The 21,683-nt window shown below is 41.3% G+C and overlaps 1 long non-coding RNA gene across 1 annotated transcript; it reads right to left on the reverse strand.

The window, feature by feature from the left end:
* Positions 1–258: 258 nt before the first annotated feature.
* LOC143434781 (uncharacterized) lies at positions 259–17,500 on the reverse strand. Its single transcript, XR_013104538.1, has 3 exons — positions 17,175–17,500; positions 2,657–2,753; positions 259–1,731 (listed from the first exon to the last, which is right to left on the reverse strand). It is a non-coding gene; the product is annotated as an uncharacterized LOC143434781 (long non-coding RNA).
* Positions 17,501–21,683: the final 4,183 nt, after the last annotated feature.

Raw genomic sequence — 21,683 nt, forward strand, 5'->3', positions numbered from 1 at the left:
GACTGCATACATATAGGTATATATCTTATATATACTGTCATGATTACCACAATCACAATTTGTAGACTAAATTTGGTTTTTAAGAAATATTAGATTTGCCATTTGAAAGGCTTAGAGAGCCTTTTCAAAGATAGATTCCTCCCCCACTCCCTCCTTCCCCTGCCTAGTCCTCTCCTCTCTCTTCCAGCTGCTGATGCCAAGGCTTGAGAAGTCACACCCAAACTTTGCTTCTTTTAAATGGAGGTGGGGGTGGGGGTGGGGGTGGGGGTGGCAACAGCACTCAGTCCTACTTAAAACCTAGCCACTCTGCAATGAGTGCATCTACTGCATTGACCACTGTGTCCATTTGGAAGTTTGGGACCTTACTTTTGCCTACAGTGACAATATGGAAATGAATGACATTTTGCCTTTTCCCACCTTGTGTCAGAGGGAATGCATGACTCGGGGTCTGAAAGGTGTCACTTTTAGGAACACATGCTATCAAGTCAGACGCCCTGGGTTTGCACTCCGTTCTACTCAGTCCTTTACTGTCTGACTCAGCAGAGTTATGCAGCCCAGCTTCAGTTTTCTCATCTACAAGATAAGGATGGGAGTATGCACCCCAAAACACTATGAGGGCATTCACTGGGCAAAACCATGCAAAATCCAGAATGGGACCAGTACATAGTAATGTTGGGGACTGTGGACACCATAGAGTTCCCTCTTTACCATTCTGGGAATTCACTTTTTTTTTTTTTTGCTTAATGCTGCAGCGCAGCTTTTAAAAATGTATTTGCATGAAATAATAACATCATGGATTGTCTTGCACTGGATGATCAAAATTGGCAAATATACTGTTCTGAAATTTTAAATATGGTGATTTTTAAAGGGTTTTTCTACAGAAGTATGGCCGCAATGCAATCCAGAATAAGTTTTTTTCCATGTAAACATAATGCTAGTTTTCAATTTCAGTAGTTGACCACTAATAATAATTCATGATTTTGGGGGGCAAAATGTATCTATTACACTCCAGTTTCCCCATCCCCAACTCATAAAAAGCAGGGATTATTTATAGAAAATCTGTAAGAAAAAAAAAAACTTATAAAAGGACTGGACTAAATCTCCTGTTGGATAAGCCAGTCACCAACCAGAGTTGGAGGGAATCCTTTGTTCAAGGGCTAATTTACAGAACAAAGTTTGAATTTTCCCACAAAACCACCTATACAACTAGTGTGTTATTCTTTATTTCCTCCCTTTAAAAAAACACACAGCAAAAAGAAGTCAAGGAAGGGATAGGTAAAAGTGAAGTCGATGCTTGGCTAACATTTCCGTTTCAGAAGTAAAAAGAACAGAGATTTCTTCAGCTCATTTGAAAAGCTCAAACTCTGAGCTCCCTGCCAGGGAGTCCAGCAGACACTGACGAGCCTGATGTCTCCCTGCGTTCCCTGCTCCCGGTTTCAGTGAAAATCGTGGAGACGCTAGATCAGGGAAGACTGCGCAGCCTTCAAACAATCACCCTTTCGATTTGTCCTGGGTCGGTTTCCACAGGAAACAAAAGTGGAAACATTGTATCCGCCAGCGAGCAACTGTCTCCTTAGACCCTCCCTGGTCTGTGTACCTCAGGCTGGGGCTGAGATCCCCAAGTGGCGAGGGTTTTCTTTCTTTTTCTTTTCTTTTTCATTTTCCTTTTTTTTTTTTCTTTCTTTTTCCCACCAAAGGCCCCTTGGCTTCTGAGGCCGTGGAATTTCTATTCTGCAAAGCAATAAAAACGAATGGAAAGAAAGTGAAAATTTACTTCCAACATCAAGTGCTTATGCACCTTCGGATTCGCCGTTTTTCATGCAAAAGACTCCTCATTTCTCTACCTAGTGGTTTATGCATGAGAACTGAAGCCCATTTGATACAAGGGAAAAGATAGATCAAACACAGAAGAAACTGCATCTTTGCAAGGTTAAATCCTGCATCTCCCTGCTGCCTTCACAATGAGTCCCCTGTGGAGTTCCTTCCTCTGGTTACATCAAGGGAGCAGCTCAGTCAGCCACCAGGCCGGCACAGCACCATTCTGACTTGCCCATTCCAGCTACAAAAGTTGGACAAATCTCCACACAGATGATACAGAGGTGACTGTGGGAACACACAGCCTGCTGGGGCACTTCAATGGTTTGTAAACCTGTCACTTGAGTAAGAAACGTATTTAAAACTTTCCCATTGAACAGGATATCCAGCACTAACACGTTTAATAGAAACAACTCTGGGAATCAGCATGGCTTCGGGGAGTAAGGATTTTGTTTAGGAGAATTATGCGATATTAAATTCCAAAAAAAAAAAAAAAAAAAAAAAAAAAAAAAAAAAAAAAAAAAAAAAGTGGGATACGACAAGAAATGTTCAGAATAGAAATTGAAAAGCAAAGCACAGGAGTGGCCCGTACTGATGACAGCACTTTCTGTTTGTCGGGAGATCTGAACATTTTTCATTTTTGTTTGTTTGATTTTTGTTTTTTAAGAGGGGAGAAAACATCCTGCTTTACTGTAAAAGGGAGAACCCTGGGAAAGGCTCCTTGGAAGAAAGGATCTGCTATGCATATTTGCACAGTTTAAGTGGCAAGCAATCAGTCAGTAGCATGCTCATGCCCAAGAGAAACCCATCAGACATCCAATCCCAGCAGTAATCAACACACCTGCAGTCCTCCACAGTGTGGCTGTCCCTTCTTCACCTACAGCAGTAGCAGCAGCAGCCTGGACCTCACCAGAAGGACATGGGTTTTCTTTTCAACTCTAACATAAAAACACATTATAATTTTTGAATTTATTTATTTTTTACCTTGGGCAGATTTATGCCTAAATATAGGCTTTCTAACTTTTTTCCCCCTATTCTCACCACCTGGGGACATTGGCTTTGAAAGACAAAGCATAGAAGAGGTCATTTTGGGTAAATATATATCTGTTTCTATGTGAGATCTAAACTTCGAAGAGAATGTATTTGACTGAAGCCTTGAGGTTGTAGCAAAACTAAATATCTCAATTGAAGTGCGAGAAAAGCCCTACAGAGCAGAAATGTGAGACTTAGAGTGGGCACAGGAACGTGGGAAACAATGGCTGCTTGTGTCTGTAGTCAGATGCTCCTTTCAAGCGTCGGCTAAACAGTTTGTACTTAAGTCAAACTACAATAGAAATGGCGTTCTGCCTCCTCCTCTTCCTCCTCTTCTTCCTCCTCCTTCTCCTCCTCCTGCTCCTCTTCTTAACTCATTAATGCTTTTACTATGAGTTCTTTATGGCCATGTATGTATGTATGTATGTAAGTATGTATGTATGTATGTATGGAATGTACACTAATAACAGGTTAATCCCACTACACCCAATTGTATATCTCCTTTAACTAGGGCCTGCCTCCCTCTCTCTTCCTACTTGAAATAGAATGTGGTAACAGACAGACAGGACTAAAACAAAAACAAACCTTTCCCTGCCAAACATTAAACATTACTAACAGGAGTAGTAAGGCACAAAGATGGTCAGAGAGAGCCCAGAATGGGATGATGACGGGCAAGCGAGGGCTGCCAGTCACCCACCTTGTCCTTAGCAACGCAACACCAGATGACTGCAGAGACGCTGCCTGTGAGAGCAAGCCTACATAAACACTCAATATTTTATTAAACAGCCCATTTTAGAACTTAAATCATTAAGCCACATCTCCATAGACTTTTCAGAGGGACTGTCTGAGGAATAATGGATTGTCTGCAAACTTTTATCTTGGCTATTTTTTTTTCTTTTTTCTTTCCTTTGCCTCCAGAGATGTGCTCTTTAATTATTAAAGTGTGGTGTTCATGAATCATGCAATCCTGGAAAGAAAGCTGGTTTTACCATGACAAACGAAAGACAAAAGTTTAACATACAGAGTACGCCCCATACATAGTACAAATGCACTTGCATCCACCTTCCTAACTGCTAGCACCCCCAGCTTCTCTGCTCCCCTCCTTTACACATGCACACACGGACACTTATCCTTTACAGCTGCTCAGTCTGCAAGAACGTGCAGAAGTAATTTCTCTGAAATGGCCACTATTGTTCTTGATTCCGATTTGATTCCAAAAAAGCCAAATAATAGAAAGCATTTTTGTACATCTATTCCGTGCACCTGTTGTGCGCACTTACAAAGCTACGATGATTTCCATTTACGTCCGATCTCTTGACATGCCTTTCATGCACCACAGTGTTGCTTTGCTCAACAAAATCCCAGGATGCTAGAAACCAATGCTGTCCTTATTTTATTGACAAAATGGCAAAGGCAAATGCTATTGAATGATGGGATGGCACAATGTGGAAGCAGGGGCCACACTGACCTAACTGCTACTTGGGGGCACTTAGCTTATGATATGTCTCAAACAGAGGCATTCAGTGGGACTATAAGTTGCTAATGTTGTTAATGATGCTTCTCCCTTAGTAAGCTCTAAGATATAAGTGAGGTAAGGTGTAGCTTCACCTTCTCTCTTCTCGCTTTTGGTCTTAGAATCTAGGAGCTCTGAACTAATTTTTCCGCTCAGCTGTGTGTACTGGGGGTCCTGCTTTTGGTTTGTTGTTTATTTTTATTGTTGTTGTTTCTCCGATCAACCCCAGGAGATCTGCCACTTGTAATAGGAGTACCTTCATGCTAATTTGAGTTTTGGTCTTATGGCCCTGACAGACACTGCTAAGTGTTTCCTAGCAGATTGACTTACCTTGGTCTCCGCATACAGTGACATCATAGATCCGTGAGGATATATTTGACAAGAGATGTTGTGATGCTCTTTAGCAATATGGCCTCTAGCTACGTCTGAACCAACAGCAGGGGCATGAGGGAGCTACATCCAGAGAATGTCCAAGCCCTCTTAGCTGCCTTTGAGGTTATTAATTAGCGTCACGCTATGATACTAATTAATATCCTAGTAAATGGTCCTAATGCCAAGTATAAATGATTGATTCCAAAGGGTAAGGATATCTATTTAAAATTAAATACACTGGACTCCATTTCCAACATTATGGAAAGATGCTGCTTTCAAAGATGACTCTCAAAGGCTTGGTCTAAGGAGGAAATTCTCAGGACAACTCCAGCTCTGTCCCGATGAGTGTATCTATCCACCATTCCCTATACTTAAGAGAAAGCCTGCCAGATTCGAGATGAGCCTGCCTGGATGATCAGGACACTGGGAAGAAAACCAGTCTGTTCTATCTGTGAGCGGCTCTGGAGGCAGTTTCCCTTGAAATCAGATAACTGAGTTAAAACCAGGCAAAGTACAAGGAAAACCATACCAGCCAAAGCTACTTTCTGGGGCCTGTGTACAGGCATAGGCTTATGCTTGGTTTAATGCCCTTGTTGTGAGGTCTTGAGATCTTTCTTTTTTTGTGGAACAAGGTGTTCTAGTTTGGTTTCTTTTGTTTGATAAAAGACTACAACCAAAAGTAACTTGGGGAAGAGAGAGTTCATTGCATCTTTCAATGGCAGGGTTACACCTCATGACTTAAGGAATTTAGGGCAAGGACTCTAGGCAGGAAGCTGGAGGCAGGAGCTGGAGAAGTCAAGGAAGGTGGCTGTTTTCTTGCTTACTCATGACCTGCTCACCGTGCTTTCTTACATAACTCAGGACTCCCCCCACCCCCAGGGCTGGTATGGTACCCAGTGGACTGGACTCTGCATCAAGCATCAGTCAAGGAAGTGCCCTATGGACTTGCCTACGTGCCAATCTGATGGAGTAATTTTCTCAGTTGAAGTTCTCGCTTTCCATATGACCCTAGCTTCGTGTCAACTTGAAAAACAGTAACAACAAAATGACCTAAAATCCAAAAAGCAACTAACCGCCAACTAACCAGTCCACAAGAGGCTCCCACGATTTCATTTGGGGCTGGGTCTTAGACTCTACAGCTGATTCTAACTGAAGCTCTGTTTTTTAGTTGGGGGGCTGATTTTTTTTTAAAAAATTACTTATTTTTTAGATGGGCGGTGTTCATGATATTTTGGAATATGTGAATCTGGTCATGTATACTCTTTTTGGGTTTTATTTGAGAAATGAATGTTCTAGGCTTCCGTGTGTTTTCTTCCTTCCTTTGGCCATTGTTTTTCTTCATCCAGTTAGGAAGATATAGAGAAGCAATGTGAAACTTCAGTAAGGTGTCATCTCTGGCCTTCAGCACTACCCAGCCTCCCTCTCCTTTGCTATTGAAGTAATAATTCAAATCCTGCCCTGTTAATCAAAAGGAGAAGTGTAGACTACAACAGCTAAGCCAGTCAAAGCCTGCAACTGCTTGAAAACAGATACTTGGTTAAAAATAAATAAAGCCCATAACTGCTTCTTAGCAGCTCAGGACCTTTGTAAAATAACAGCTATGTTTACCTTTCTGTTTTGCAAAATGAGGGTACCCATATCTAGCCTTTGCTCTCAGCTCACTTGGAATAAGAACACCGAGGAGATAAACTAGGGGCTTTGTGGAGTTTCCATGATGATTCCAGAGGCACATCTGTCCCCATACTTGGTACCTAATAACACAGAAGAAGGTCACCAGACCTTTGTTAGACAGAGATCCCCTTTGTAAATATACTGAGTTCATGCTTCATGAATAGATGCATTCTGTGCATGGTGTACCACTTCATAGTCACCAAGGAAGAGCAATGAAGCGTCTAGAACCTTTAGAGACCTCTCAACCTGAGTTTGATCTCATGCTTTCATCCTTTAAAGCTTTAGCCGTTAACTTCAGGTCCAGATCAAGTGCAAACTCACACCAGATACAGCGAGGATGGTTTTCAGAGGCTGTCAGGGAACCAATGGGAAGAGCCAGAATTGAAGATCCCTATGCCACATAAACCATGTCCCCCTCCCCAAATAGATGTCAGGCATGGCTCCAGGTACCAAACCAAAATGGAAAGGAACGGGTATCTAACTTCTGTTTCCAAGGAGGCTGCTATAATTTTTATGGGATGTGAATATTCTACTCTCATTTGAAAGCCCACTTCCAAAGTATGATAGAAATAGTTCAAGTGGTCATGGCTGTCAGAAATCTCTTATGATCAAGGTTATTGTGAATTGTATCATTTCATATCTTCAACTCAACTTTTCTCCTAGCAGTTAGTTAATGAAACTAAGCTATCATGGAATTAATGTGGCTTTTGGTAATTCAGAATTAAGTATTTCTTAAATGACCAGATGAGCTACCATATACGGAAGTATTTAAAGTTACGTTTATATAGAGCGTATTATCATCATTGTAGATATAAGTTGCAATCTTCAGGTTTAAGGGGAGAGTTATCCCCTTAAATTAAATGCAAGAAGTAAAAACTACCAGAAATTTTAATGTCACATTTTTGGGGGTAAATCTGAAGGAAAATTCTCAGAGGTGCTGCCCTTTCAGTGGAGAATCATTTGATTTGTGTTTCAGACAGACAGCAATCAGTTCACTGGGTCTGTAATTTAACTTTGTGTGCTTGGAAGAGTGGATTCTTGACCAAACTCATTGGCATTTAGGAAGTCAGCTCACTTACTTCCCTGTGAAGACAGTGAGACTCATTGGGGAGTTGTCCCTTTTGCTAACTGGGGCCCCTTTAATTTCCTCCTGGGCATAGGATGTAGAAAGTACGTTACATGTCTGACTGTGACCAACTCAGTTCTTTGGGTGTTGGGACAGACTCATAGTCAGGACACTAATCAGTTTGGCTCACAGCAGAGAAAACAGGTCCCCTCACAACCCCACTCCTGAACAATATCATATGAACATTTTCTCTGTCAGTAGGTTGCTAAGAGTAAATTGCATGAACACTGACCTAGGGCTGCAGCTCATTGGTAGAACAATTTGTCTGACACATGCAAGGCCCTGTATCAAAACCTTGGCACCAGGAAAAGGGGGGCGGGGAAGGGATACTTGTCTGTACATGTCTGAAGTCTCAAATAATACACATCTTTGTGTACAACCACAGGTTTTTGAAGAACTGTTCATCACATGAGGAGATAAAAGACTCATACTTTTCTAGAAAATATTAATCTCACGTGTGGAATCAGTTAGAGGAATGAAATATTTTACTGCTTTAATCAGACTACAGACATGTGGTATTATGAAGAATGTTGAACACAAAGAGTTTGTCAAACAAAATGTGAGAAGATTGAGAAGAGCACAAGAGATGCCCCAAGACATGCACACACGCATGCACACACACATGCATGCATACATACGCAAACACATAGACAAACACACACATGCACACACAGACACTTAAACACACACATGCATGCACACCATGCACAAACACACACACAGATATACATGCACTCAGAGACAAACATATAAACATGAACACACATACATATATGTACACACACATTCAGACATCCACACAGATCACACATATTTATAGACACACAAACTTTGAGATGCATACACACAGTTAGATACACACACATACTGATAAACACAGATATATACACACTCAGAGACACATACATAGATACACACACACTCAGATGCAAATAGATTTTCTCCCTCCCTCCTGCCCAAATATACATACACACATTTAGAGACATACACAGACACACAGAGTCATACATACACACACTCAGAGTCAACCACACAGGTAAATACACACAGAGACAAACATATACATAGGCAGACACATATACTCTCCTCAGAACAAAGACAGTGCCACATGCTGTTGTACTCTTTTTGCCTCTAATTACTGTCTCTGTAGACCACAGGTGATGATTATAACCTCTTACCATGAGAAAGGCAGAGAATATGGAAGGAGGAAGAAGAGAGACCGTCTGGTGTCATCTTCATGGTGGAGACATGACCTTCTCATCAATACTCAGAGTTCAGAATAGGAACTTTGCATTCACGCAACACCTGAGACTCTTCTACCGGAGGGCCTTGGATGCTGGATATCAGATTGTAATCTATCACTTGCCCTTACTGTATTTTCTGCTCATAGCCCATAGGTGAATCTTCACCCATCACACTATTCTTCTTATAGAAAACCTCAACCTGGGTAACTTGTCTACAAAAGAGGTTCACCGACTCCTTGCTGCAGGTAGGGAAGTCCAAGACATGGTACTGGCAAAGGCCTTTGCTGATTCAATGCATAAAGGGAGTTGGAAGGAGGACATGTGTAGAAAAGGCAAACATGGACTTTCTTCCTAACATGTAGCAGTGCAGTGGCTCAAGTAGTCTCCTGAGAGTAGGAACTCACTCCCTCTCAAGGACCAAAGCACTTCCTCAAGTCCCCACCGCCACCACCACCATGGCATCCAAACTTCACTGTGTGATTTTGAATGAAGATAAACTATGGCAAGACGTGTGTTAGTTCACACTGTGTGTCCTGGTTTTCGTGAATTGGGGTATGTTTATTTAACCTAGAACATTCAAAAAGGAGACCAGTATCACATGCATATAATATTTGTTTTTATTTTATGGGTGACAGAATTCCTATGGTTAAAATCAGCAGATGTAACTACCTCCACATGGACACATTAACTTCCACAATATTCCTACTAATTAAAAGACCTTTCTCTGAGATCCTGTCCCAGATGACAAGATGAGTTCCCACAGACAAAGAGAAATGACCATTTTTTTTTCACATTTTTAACCATGTCTACTTTATTTGGCTGCTGACAAATGGCAGAATGCTTATCAACTGTTAATCAAATCTGTTCTCCTTCCCCTTCTAACTTTCTTTCTCATTGTCTTTTCCTTTCATCTGCTTGCCTTTTAGGAAGGAGAGAATATGCACACCCACTGTGCCCCGATAGCCATGTTATTAAAATGTCACTTGCCTGGTTGCTTTAATTTTTACTCTACTGAGAAGCCGAGTGCTGCATGACACAAGATATTGGTTTCTATGAATCTCAGAAAAGATGTCAGCTTCCCAGGTGGAAAACATATATCTTAGGAAGGTGTTTTCTTGCCAACAAAACTGTCTCTTTGGAGCTTTCATCAAAGTGTTCAGAGACCGCCCCAGATGAGAAGCAGAAGAAATATTTCCAGATGATCCTATGATCTTTTGGGTAAATCCTGAGCTATGTGGGGCAGATCCAGCTATGTGGCTTTTTTTCTCTCTTCTGTCCCCAGGTCGAATGGAAGTTTGAACCTATAAAGGCAACCAAGGTGAACTCACTCATTCACACAACAGGGTAGATGGCTCGCCACGGGGTGCCCTTGATGGCGCTCTGTCCACTCTAATTTGAAACATCCAAGCAATGGGAGTTCCCCTACTTCCCTCACAAGATTACCCTACAGTCTAATAGACCTTGGCATTAAGAAGATTTTCAATTGGTAATTGGTAATCAACCTAAATTTCCCTTTTCTTAATTTCATGCCATTACTCCAACCCCAGTCCCCTTGTTCCACCCAGTTCCTCACCCTCATTACTGTTTACACACTTTCCAAATACTCATAAATAGCTGGCAAGAAAAAAAGAAAGAAAGAAAAAGCTCCCATTCATCTCATAGCTATGCCACAGATAGTTTTTTTTTAAGTCAGTTCTCATAATACACATTTTTTTCTTAAAATACTTTCTTTAACATGAAAAGATTCAAGTATTTTTCTCAATAAGCAAAACAAGGAAAAGTACTATAAGCAGAAAGCACAGCAGTTTGTAATGGGCTACAGGGGAATAAATGCATCCTTAATGTGGGCGAGGGATAATGGTCTAGTTACAGGCACCGTCCTTTGTCCTTCAGACATGAACAAACCCTTGAACCACTTGGGTAAAGTTTCTGTCCTCTAATGTAGTCTATCTTATTTGTATTCTTGTATTGCACAGATATATTTAGCACTCTATAATATTAAATATTACATACTTAACAGGTGCGTTATAGTACATAGCCTATAAAATATTACTAAAACATATACCACCTTGTGGTTATATACAACATTGCAAGGTGGTCTTTAAGAGCGCTAAGCCTCAGTTTATGCTTTACTGATAGCATGAACTGTCCTACGGAAAGTTTAGACCACTTCATGCATTTGGTTTATGCTTTATTAACAGCACGGATTGTTCTCTTCAAAGTTTGGGCCATTTCATGCACTTGGTTTAATGGTACAATTAAAGAGACTGCTTCTCTTGCAAGCCTTCATGTTGCTTTGTTTGTTTGTTTTGTTGTTTTTGTTTTATTTTTAAATAAAATTTCTATTCAATTGCCTTCAAAAGTCCCAGACTTTCTAATAGTCATTTCAGAACTAACTAATACCATCCCTCCATTGATCAATCAAGATATTTTCCGTAGTGGATCAAGCTGGCCTGCGTCCTTGGGCAAAGTGACACTCTGTTATTTGCCTGTTGTCGTGGTTTTAAGCCAATATTCGGTTGACATTCAACTGTATTCAACTGATGCATGCTTTAAAAGATGTAGGAGCAAAGCAACCTTGGGCATCTCTGGTGAAGTTATCCTATGAACTACATCTTGGAACATTTCAGGCTAGCACACTTGTTCTCAGCCTTCCTAATGTCTCGACCTTTTAATACAGTTATTCATGCTGTGGTGACCCCAAATATAAAATTATTTCCTTGCTACTTTATAATTGTAATTTTGCCACTGTTGTGAATTGTAATGTAAATATCTGATATGGGATGTCTGATCTGCAACCCCAAAGATGTTGCAACTCACAGGTTGGGAACCAATGTGCTATAATGTAGCAAGCAGCCTTTGGTTTCAAGGTAGTGACATTCTTGGTGTTTATTTTACCTTCTAGAGACTTCTGATAGAAATCTTGAACATTTGCAACCATTATCAGACTCAACAGCCCTTCAGTCTTAATGCCTGAGCAAAGTCTAAGTGAGCATTCACTATCTCTATTTTTCCCCCTTAGGCTAAGTGTTAGAAGGTCTAGAATGTTACAGCAATTTCTAAGAATTTCTTGTTCACATGTTTTTGGCAACACGACACTCTTTCAAGTTGAAAACAACTGAAATAAACTTTAGCCAACTTAAGCATAAGGGAGGGAATTGGCTGAGACACACTCTGGCATTTCAAAGAACACAACATGAGTTGACCAAGCAGGTCTATGGAAGAAGAAAGCTGGCCAGTTTCTAGCTTTCTGGAACAAATGTAAAATGTATGCATTATGAGTCTTCTGCCATGTCATCGAATGCATCGTGTTCCAACAATTATAGCAAACCAGTTTCTATGTTTATGTTCTAAATTCCTGAGAGATACAGTGGCTCTATTTGGGCCCCCATTGAGCCTGGTGCATAAACCAGACCATGGATTTAGACACCAGACATTGGCAATACATTTGGACCCACTTTTGTGCACTAAATATCCCTTTCCGAGAAGGGGAACTTGCTTCAAGAAATCCATACAGCAGAGACATCTGATTCTCTGGACTTAAAGTTACATTACACGGAGCTACTGAGAAGTTTAACTTGTCTTATGCAATCAATTTTTTATTCATATACCTTTCCTGTTTTGTTTTGAGATTGCCATATGCAATCTCTAACTTTTTTTTTTTTTTTTTTTTGAGTCATTTAGCAAAGACACAGAGTGAAAACCTGGAATCTTTCAGATGTACCTGACCTTCAAAGTCTCAGTCACGGTAGTACTTGTCCATAAGATGAAAATATAATTGACTTTCTGTGTTTTAGTTGCAGCTCATCGAGGCTTCTTCCCAAGCTCTCAATCAGTCATGAGTGAGGATAGAAGAGAAAAATTAATTAAATGTCCAATCAAGTTTCGAGCTGTCATGCCTGATAATTTAAACAGCCTTTCTCAGTTGGTGCTCATTCTTACATTTGGATAAAATGCCCAGACCCATGTTTTCTTCCTATGCTCCTTCTGTTCTTAGAGATAGTTTTCTGGAGGGTGGGGAACAAACGTGTGTGCGGTTTATGGATGCTGGTGGCTATAGGAACAAATGAGGATTCCTCCATTCACTTAGCGCCACCTTTAAATCTTGCCACTCAATCTTACTTGTTTTTTTTTTAAAAAAACCTACAATGGTATTTTAACTTTAAGTGTCTGAGTCTTTTGCCAACATGCAAATCTCTGCACCATGCACCACCTATGTACTTGGAGGAGGCCAGTAGAGGGTATTGGATTCCCTGGAACTGGAATTATAAACAGGCTATGAGCCACCATGTGAATGATGGAGATTGAACCCAGTGAACTCAAGTCCTGTGGGAGAGCAGCCAGCAGCCAGGGTTCTTAATCTCTGAGCTCCAGCTGTCCCCATCTCTAGGTAACCTAAATGGCCAGTCATAAAACGATTCCAAATGAAGGTCATTGCTCAAAAGAGAAGCATATCACGTAGCAAGTAAGACTGGTAAGAATCTGACCGTTTATTTGGGATTGGCCAGACTGACCATGGACAACCAGCAACTATTCCTGTACACACAGCCTCCATTCCTCTCCTACAGGACCCCAACTCCTAGCCATAATTTCAGTACAGCTACGCTCACTCGGGGCCATTTGGCCTAGTGACAACAGTATGTTTTACATAGCCAAGAGTAGCCAATGAAACTCAGACCAAGGTCCTCCCTCTACTTAACCATGTGGCAAGAACACTCCTTACCCCATGTGAACTAGAAGACTAGAAGACAGAGACAGCTCTTCCATTCTTAGATGGTATGTCCATATATCTCTAGGGTCATTCTATTTCAGATTTTAAATTTTGCTAGACATTCCCATGAGATAAAATATTGTGATCTACGATCATCTCCTGGTAAACTTCAGCTGTGGTTTGCAGGGCTTCTCACTACACTTTTGTTCTGATTAATCAAACACAAGTCCCATGTTCAAGTGCAAAATTGGGCTTGCTATTGTTCAGAGACTAGCTCTATCTAGTCTTGCCCTAGTCACCTGAACTGTGGGAATTTTTCAAGGTTGTCTAATTGTAAAGAAAATGTCTGAATGCTTCTTCGCAGAGCTAATGGATCTAGAATATTGTCTCTTATTACATACTTGTAAATACTATGGTTCTTTTTCAGATTTAAATGGTCATGGCAGTTGTAGTAAATGACCTTTTATTGAATATAATTACTTGTATTAAGATAGTGTAATTTGCTTTATTGTAAGACCAGATGATGCTTTGAGGAATACTACTAAAAGCTTCTTTTTTCAATGGTGCCTCACCAGAGCTCAGGACCAGTATTTTAGTTGTCTTTTTCTTTAGCCACTGGTCTCATGTATGGAAATATAAGATGAATTCTATGCAAATGTTGTGGGTTGAAAAATCAGTCTATCTCTAGTTTCTGTGCTGGGATGTTTTCTTTTATAGCTAGGAAGTAGTTGCATGTAAGTCAACCAAACATCTATTATGGTTTTCATACTGATTGCTTCCTAGAATGTCATAATTCTCCTTCTGGTGCTTAGGCTTTGTGTGTGTTCTGGTGCTTAGGCTGTGTGTGTGTGTGTGTGTGTGTGTGTGTGTGTGTGTGTGTGTGTGTTCTTGTGAATTGGATGCTCTCTTTGGACAGTTTGCACATACCACGGTAACCAATTTCCTTGGGGAGCACACAGGCCTGGGAACTTCCTTGGGGTCCACAGGTGAGGATCTGTGAGTTTTAAATCTCTTTCTCTCACAAATGATATCACCCAGGTAGCATTAAGAGAGGGACCATGGGATGCATGTGCCCTCTGTTTCCTCCCTCAGTTTCTCCCTCAGCATTGTTCCGTTCATGTATTTCTTCACTGAGCGTCCTTGACCACCACTATCTCCAAGACTGACAGTACAAGAGACGGCTTCTTGAATTCTCGGCCTTTAGGTCAGACTGCATGTGAAACTCTTGTTAGCTGTCCTTCTGTATTAAAACAGGCCTAGATAACAAAATGTGCAGGGCTAGAAAATGCTCCTCACAAAACAAATAGGAATGTGCCACTAGAGACTCCATTAGAGTTGTCAACATTTCTTTCAATGAGTATATTCTATTCAGGGCTGGCAGACACACAGAAGTGCCATGTCTATGGAGCACATGAACTAAGAGGGTGGTATGCTTCCGGCTTGGCAGATATCATGAAGGGAGATGGGGTACATCATCCTGACTGCTTCTTCACTGAGCACCCCTCAAAAAATTCCATGGTTGCTTAAATCATATTATATACTATTTTTCTCTTGAAGAGAGAGTCCAGATGAGTCCAAAATGAACATATCAATTAATAATATTCTGTTGCTTAGTACGAACCCTTGGTGCGTATCACATATACCCAGTGAACTAGAGTTTAGATATACTAGATACATTTATCAACTTTTATGCTTAATATGATCTTGGTGATTCTCATTCAATGAAGAAGTCAGTCTCTTTTCATATTCATATACATGTGCACATTATTTCTAAATATCTATATACTTATGCATACTCAAAATATAGACACTTGTGTTTCCATGTCTTACACTTTTTATATTTTAAATATATCTATTTAAATTTCGGTTCTCAAGAAGGCATTCTTGCTTAATAGTTGCTAATTTAAAGAAAATTTATTTAGCACCTAAATAAGTGGCCTTTTAGAAACAAAGCCAAACTTGTAGTTCATTATGAACAGCTATGAAATAACCATGTAGCTTTCATAGTCAGGCATATAGCAGAAAGATACACACTGGTGTCAGGCACCACACGTCTCTTGTGCCAAACCTTCAAGTAAGGCCCAGCATCTTCGTGTTCTTCTTCATACATGGTGAAGTCTACACCAAATAACATCTGGCTTCATATTTGTTCTACTGTTTCTCTAACATCTTCAACTTCTACTTTCTTATTCTGTTTGTTCCACAAAGTAACACAGTAGGGAACCTCACCACAAATGGCTGGGCTGTGGGTCTGTCTCCTCCGCACTCAAGTCTCTGCCTCAGCAGAAGCAGGAAGCAAACCTGGAGGTGCCACAACATAAACACGATGTGGCTGTGCTACAGGGGCAAAGAGCTCACCTCGGAATGTCAATAACACATCAAGTAGACGCAGAATGCCCTTGGCTGGGACACTGCAATATTTGGGCTTTCTAAAAGTTAATTCTGACCCTGTATATGACGAGACCTATTTTGTGTTTTTTTTTTTTTTCCTTGGGTGAGGGGATGAGGTTCCCGTGAAGCTATTTGGTATTTTCACCCACTCACCCATCTCCTAGGTGGAATTACTTATGCAGAACTCCTGAGTCACAATGAAGTTACTCCCTGGACTCCTCTTAGGCAATTTATTTTTCATTTACTCTGTATCCATTTTAACCAGTTTGCTATAATCTAATTTAGATTAATGATATGCCAATATGTAAACCAGGGAGAAACACATCTTTCCCTCACAGCACCTTATGAATCGGTCAAAGGCAGTGACAGTTCCAAGGAGACCTTTGGACTTGAAAACTGAGTTCCCAGGATGGCCATCCCCCTGGCACTCTGCCACTGTGTGAAAAGCTTCTGAGAACATCACAGCGGGTTGTCCCTTGATCGCCAATCCACTCTCGGAAAGGTGGGACAAGTCTAAGAAGAGCTTTGACACAATCAGCCTCTCCAGAGATGACTCTAAGTGAAGGTCATTGTTCAAAAGAGACCATATTGAGCAGGGGACGAAGGCAAGCACCACAATGCAGTTGAGGGGACACACACACACACACACACACACACACACACACCATACCAAGATGGTAAACAATCCAGTCCACATGTAAGATATTCTTTATTTGATAGTTTCTCTCTTTCTCTAAAATGGGCGATTCCTTGGTTCCTTTTCTGCTAAGGCGACTCCAAAGGGCCATGAAGGCTAAAGTCCTTCAAAGCTGTTAAATGCATTTTCAAATTTACAATAAAATCCAGCATGACAAATACTCCAGTAAAATCTCTGGAGCATCAGCACAGCACGTACACAATTTCTCTTTCATTCAGTATTTTAGTATTCAACACCTTGAGAAACATGGAAGTCCAACGTGAAGAAAGAAAAAGCCAAAAAACAAAACAAAACAAAACAAAAAAACAGAAAATAGAGGCAGAGGAGAAAACAAAACAAAAGAAAACAAAAACAAAAAACCAAAGCGTAACAATAACAAAGACAGTGGGGGGTGGGGTGGGGGTATGCAAACAGCCACGGGAGCGATTAAACAGATGCCAAAGTCAACAACTGGTGCGGGTTAGCCACCGCTCTGCCCGGCAGGTAGAAGGCACACAGCACTGAGAGAAAAAGGGGAGCAGGAAGTGGGAGAGCTGCGAGCCAGGAGCAGAGGCGATCCTGAGCCTCCAGACACACCACCAGCCATGCAAAGCGCCACATACCTTTCTGGCTTGCTGGTTCTGTCGGCTGAGACAAAGCAGTCCCGTTCGCAGCGGGAGGCCAAATCAAAATGAAATTTTATTTAGTCTGCACTGTCCCCAGATTGGGTTTCAGAATGACTGCTTTAGGAGATAGCATGGATGTAGCCGATGCATGCTTTGCATATGAAACTGCAGTAGGAAAAGAAATCTACATAATCAAAAAAATCTGTGCTCTGTGTGTGTGACAAAAAAACCCTGGACTACAGTGATTTCGCTGCTGTGTAGGCTTCAAGCAGGTCCTTTCAAGGTGAAAAACGCTTTTAAAAATCCTTAAGTGATATTATCGATACATATTAATAAATCTATATTCCTTTAGTTTATGAGGATATGTAGTTTCCTGGATGTAATTATACCACAGAAATAATTGATTTCTGTGTATTTCTGAGCACACCAAAATTTGTATGTGAAAAAAGAAATTGAATTTTCAAACATGTGCAGATTATTTTGAGGGGGGTGGAGGGCCTGTCCTGACAATTACTGTACCCTCTGAGCCTTGATAAAATAAATTAAAAGCTTAAGTTCTAAGCAGCACTGAAACGGGTACTAAGAGCCTCTTTGATTTTTTCCCTGGGAAGGCACTTAAATAATTCATATTCAGAGACTATTTGTAAATATGGGGGGAAAGTCTTCTTTTTTAAAAAGAGCTTTAGATGTTGGCAGTAATATTTTTAAATGAAGTAAAAAGACTCAGCTGTATAGAGAACACCCATTGTGGAATCTGTGGGTATCTGTTTATTATGCATGTACACTTGCAGTGTGTATACATACTGTTTCTAAGGAAGGTTACTGCCTGCCTTGGCCAGGAAGGGGTCCTGTGAAATAAGAAGGCAGAGTGGGACTTGTTAGTAAATAGGCATCATTTTTTTAAAACTACTTATTGTATTCTACTTTCATTTCGATAATCAGTTCCTAGAGGTCGAGTGCTGTTCCATTGTTTTCTTGAAAGAGAAAATAAAGCAATTTTGGAAGGAAAAAAAATCTATCTGTATAAAATAAAAGCAAAATATTAAAATTTTGAGACAGCCTTCCCCACTGTACAATGCTCTGAAAAGCATGGACGGTCACTCTTCGGTGTTATAATAGTCCTGAGGACCTGAAGAGTATGTTCTGTGCCCTTCAGTTCTGAGGGAGCCTCCAAGCCAGGACCTACAGCTGCACAGAAACTTAGCTCCACAGTGAGACACAAATGCCTTAAATAATATGCTTTCTCTACATCCTGGCTGCAGTCACTAGCAGAGGAAATGGGGAGACCCACACTCCTTACTGCAACAGCCCAGATTCATACCCCCCAACCCACCGTCTGGGTTTGCCTGTAATTTTCTCAGAACAGCTTTCCCCTGTTCCAACTTAGATTGGCAACCAGTCAATAATAATGTTTACAAATGTAAAGGTCTCCTTCAATTGATCATTTTGCATTAGGTACCATGGCACGCCACCAGCATAATTAAAACCTAAAATCCAAAGAGAGAGAGAGAGACAGAGAGAGAGAGAGAGAGAGAGAGAGAGAGAGAGAGAGAGAGAGAGAGAGAGAGAGAGAAATGTTTTCTTTGTGCCCCTGAACTATTGCATCTAGGCCTCTCTATAACTAGGGCAGTATGTTGGCTTCACTGGGGCTTGCAAGCTAGACATATCCTCCTTGCCTTGCCTTGCTGCTATAATTACTCAGTGTGTTCATTAAGCAAGAGTTTTGCCTTACTATTGATTTTACTGTTAGGGCACCCTGTTTCTGAGGAAGAGAAAGATGTGACTTCTTAGCAAATCTTCTAACCCCCAAATTCAGCGCACCTGGCCTTTGCTTTCTACCTAGTAAGCATCCGTGAATATGCAAATGCTCAGTATCTCATTAATTTATTCCGCAGGCAGTCATTGAATGTGAACCAGTCCTGTACCACTAGTACCGGAACTGGTACGATCAGGGCTCCTGGAAGCAGCTGTAGGCTCTGGCTGCATATTGAAATACTGTTTCATCTTTATTCTGTCCTTTGGCACTCCAATTCAAACAAAGACTCTTACCTTCCTCTACTTAGCTGGCAGCCAAAAGCAAAAGTGAAAAAAAAATCAAGAAAGAAAGACAGAAAGAAAGAAAGGAAGGAAGGAAGGAAGGAAGGAAGGAAGAATGAATGGATGGATGAAAGAAAGAAAGAAGAGAAAAAAATAAAAGAACAAGAAAAAAAAGGGGGGATCCTGGGGTTAATAATAAAGATCTTCCCTCTACCACCAAATACTAACCAGAGGTGATTCATGGCTCGAACAGAACCTCCACTGCAAGCCAGCCTCCCAACAGCCTAAGTTGTCTCATCTTGTTATTTATTGGGAGCTGGGTGGGGGAGGGACTGAGGGCGACCTGCTTTCTGTGCTGCAATGCAGTTGAACAATCTTTCACTTTGCCCACATTAAAAGCCCTGAATAATGTTTATAAAATGTTAGGGAATCCCGGTAGGTTTCCTATTTAACAAGCCATGTATGACAAATCACAGTGTAATGTACTACGTTCTTAATCTTTAATTAGAATGTGAATATCTGCTAGAAACGCTGTTAACTTTGACACGTTAAATCTTCTGGTTAAAGTGTCTTACAGGAAGAGCAGAGATGAAACACTGTAACAATCTCCCCTTCTCTCCATTCACCCAGACGGTTGGGGAAAGATGATAACATCTTGTAATACCTGCTCTGTAGTAATTAATCGCTGTGGTATTTAGGACCATTCAAGTAGACAAATATGACAGAGACAGGGACAATTAGAAACCTCGTTCAAGCTACATTAACTTTTCCAGCTATTACAGTGCAGCAGCTCAAGTTTGCTTGTAAAAGCTGCAGAGGGATTGCTATGCATTAGCCGTGCGATTATTAATGAAAGAAAAGGAGAATTGTGTTTATTGTAGTTTGAAAATTGCAAATAAATTTCAATTATCTGCTATGTCATTTTGTTAAACATGCACTCTGGAAATGCCTTTGTATTCTAAATCATGAGCTACTTAGAACAAACTAATACCCGAGCCCCTCGGGGAGATGGGACGGCAATATTTTTGTAGAACTGGACTTTTTTTTTTTCTTTTTCTTTGGTAGAGGAAATTGGAGATGGGCAAAACTACCTGAATGGGCTATTCAGGTGGGAAGGTCTGTGGTGTCCTGGCATGGATTCGGCCACTATGGACCAACAGAGTTTGAGTCCTGTGTCACCAGCAGACATCAGGGCAATCAGAACCCGAGTGCTAAAAGAAACCCAAGAAGCCCTCAGTCCTTTGGGAGCAAACCTCAAACAATTATAAGAAATCTGTTATGATAAGCAAATAACATAGACTACCTCTCTTCTTTCTAGTGGCAAAGCCAGTCTTGGGGAAAACAGGAAAATCTACGAGAGGTCTGCTCAGCTGTGGAGGTGATGGAGTGGGGGTCAATGCTTCTGGTGGATGGTTCATACCTCCTGCTTTCTTGAGGATAGCTGCCAGTCACTTTGAAAGGCAGACCTTGATCCTGAAATACACACAGGCAGACTCATACACGGGAAGCAGAAATAAGCATGCTCTGTTTCTCTTCTGCTTTCCATGAAACCATCCATCTTGCAGGGCGGGCAGACTCTCCTGCAGTAGCAACCCGCCTGTGTGTACCCCACCAAAACCATCACATGGTCTCTTGCCAGGGGCTGAGGAGTTACCTCGTGGCCCAGCAAACCTCCTCTATCCAAACTTTCAATCCACCCTGCTATGCTTCCACCTTTGCCGAGCTCATGTGCCATTGGTACCCAGTTTATTATTCGATGTGACTGGCCATCAGGAGCTGAACGTGAAAAAATAATCCTGCTGTTCCCTGGAGCTGGGGACCTGATCCAATTGTCTTCTGTAAATCAAAGAAAGACCAGCTTAGCATGGCACAAATCTGCATCCCCACCCCGGAATCTGTTGTCACACACACACAAAAAAACCCGCTCAGTGCCCAGGAACAATCTCCCCTCTCAGCCGCGCTGCGATGATGTCAGCTTTCTGATTACAAACTGCTTATTTATGCTTCAACAGCTGCCAAGAGCAGCGAGTAAGTGGCTAAAAGAGTGTCTAGACCAGGCTTTCAGGCCGCTATTGTCTGGGGGTTGTTACCTGGTTGACAGCGATGGGTCCAGCTGCCTGGTGTGAAAGGCAGCAGAGATGGCGAGACTGTGATTGACAGCAGGGCCCTCTGGGTCAGCCCGATGGCCCCGTGTCTTTATATTCTTGGCTCCAAAGGGAAAGCCAGGGTCCTGCCTAGAGGTTGGAGGTGAAAAGAAATGTTGGAGGGTAATGAAAAATCTTTTGGCCAAATTTGTGATCATGAACACTTACCCTGGAGAATCAAAGCCAGTCCAAGTGGCCAGGGAGTAAAACCAGAATGAGCACCTGGAGCCTGGGGATGGACTCCTGGCTAGTGATGCCCCTGGACCTTGAAGAGGTAGGGAAGGGTACCTAGCACATACAAGTTCACTTTGTTTGCTTTTTTAAA

The sequence above is a fragment of the Arvicanthis niloticus genome, chromosome 17, assembly GCF_011762505.2.
Source record: "Arvicanthis niloticus isolate mArvNil1 chromosome 17, mArvNil1.pat.X, whole genome shotgun sequence".
Lineage (NCBI taxonomy): Eukaryota > Metazoa > Chordata > Mammalia > Rodentia > Muridae > Arvicanthis > Arvicanthis niloticus.